We start from the raw sequence: 2,323 nt of genomic DNA on the forward strand, positions 1-2,323 counted from the left end.
CTCCTCCCCCTCCCCCGCACTCCCCTCCCCCCGTCTCCGCTTCTCCGCCTCTTTCCCCATACACTTCCCCCCCCTCCCTCCCCCCCTCCCTCCCTCTGACTCCCGTTCCGCCCCGTGCCCCCTCCTCCATCCCCCCCTCTTCTCCCCATTTCCCTTCCTCCTCTCTCTCCCCTTAGATTCTCGCATTCTAACTTACCGTCTACCAAGGCACATCATACCCAAGTGTATACATACATACATGCATACTTACATAAATACAAACATATACTTTCATACATACATAGCCTACATACCAACATACCTACATACATAAATACCAAATAAATACAAACATACATGCACACATACATACATAAATACAAACATACATACATGAATACAAACATACATACATAGCCTACATACCTACATACATGCATATATACCAAATAAATACAAACATACATACATAGCCTACATACCTACAAACACGCATACGTGAATACAAACATACATACATAAATTCATACATACACACATAAATACATACATACACACACATAGATACATACATATATACATACACACATACATAAATACAAACATACATACATACACACACACAGACACACACATACATACACAAATACAAATACACATACATACATAAATACAAACATACAAACATACACACACAGGCAAATAAACATACATAATTACAAACATACACACACACACATACATACAAACATACACACACATACATAAATACAAACATACATACAATACACACACACAGACACAAAACATACATACACAAATACAAACACACATACATACATAAATACAAACATACAAACATACACACACAGGCACATAAACATACATAAATACAAACACACACACACACACACACACACACACATACATAAAATACAGACACACACACACACATATACATAAATACAAACATACAAACATACACACACAGGCACATAGACATACATAAATACAAACATACACACACACACATACATACATACAGACACACACACATATAATCAATTACAAACATACATACATACAGGCACACACACACATATACATCAATACAAACATACATACATACAGACACACACATAATACATCAATACAAACATACATACATACACACACACACACACACGCACATACATACACACACACACATATACATACATACAAACAGACACATACACACACATACATACATACAGACACACACATATACATAAATACAAACAGACACACACACACACATACATACATACAGACACATACATATACATAAATACAAACAGACTCACACACACACATACATACATACAGACACACACATATACATACATACAAACAGACACACACACACACATACATACATACAGACACATACATATACATAAATACAAACAGACACACACACACACATACATACATACAGACACATACATATACATAAATACAAACAGGCACACACACACACACATACATACACACACACACATACATAAATACAAACATACATACAAACAGACACACACACACACAGAAGCCCCTCGTGTCTCCGGCAACGGAAGCCCCACAAGGCCCCTCCTCCTCTACTCCCATACACGGCTCAACTGACGCCGGTATTTTGGGCAACAAGTATGAGATTAACGGCACACCCCTCTTCTCTCCCCCTACTCCCCCCATTCGCCTCTTCTTGTGTAGTTTGTCTCTCTTTCTTCTTCTCTCTCTCTCTCTCTTTCCTGTCTTTTCTTTATTTTCTGTTTCTTTTCTCTTTCTTCTTTGGTTCTTCTCTCTTTCATCCTTGGTTCTTATCTCTCATTTCATTGTTTTTTTTCTCTCCTTCTTCCCTGTTTCTTCTCTCTCTCCTTCTTCCCTGTTTCTCTCTCTCTCTCACTTCCCTGTTTCTTTTCTTCTTCTTCCATTTTTCTTCTCTCTCTCTTCCCTGCTTCCTCTCTTCTCGTTCCCTGTTTCCTATTTCCTTCTTCCCTTTCTCTTTCTCTCCCTCTTCCCTGTTTCTTCTCTCATTCTTCCTTGCCTCTTCTCTCCCTCTTCCCTGTTTCTTCTCTATTTTTTCTCTGCTTCTTCTGTCTCTCTTCCCTGCTTCTCTCTTTCTCTTCCCTTCTTCTGTCTGAGTTTCCTTCTCTTTCTTCCTTTCTCCTTTTTTTGTCATTTCCCCCCCCCATTTCACCATTCTCCTTTCCTCAAGTAGCTAGCCTCCCTTTCTCCTTCTTCCTCTTTCCTTTCTTCGTTCCTTTTGTTTCCTTCTCCCTTCTTTCTCGTTTTTCCCCCTTCCCCT

The sequence above is a fragment of the Penaeus vannamei genome, chromosome 37, assembly GCF_042767895.1.
Source record: "Penaeus vannamei isolate JL-2024 chromosome 37, ASM4276789v1, whole genome shotgun sequence".
Classification (NCBI taxonomy): Eukaryota; Metazoa; Arthropoda; class Malacostraca; order Decapoda; family Penaeidae; genus Penaeus; species Penaeus vannamei.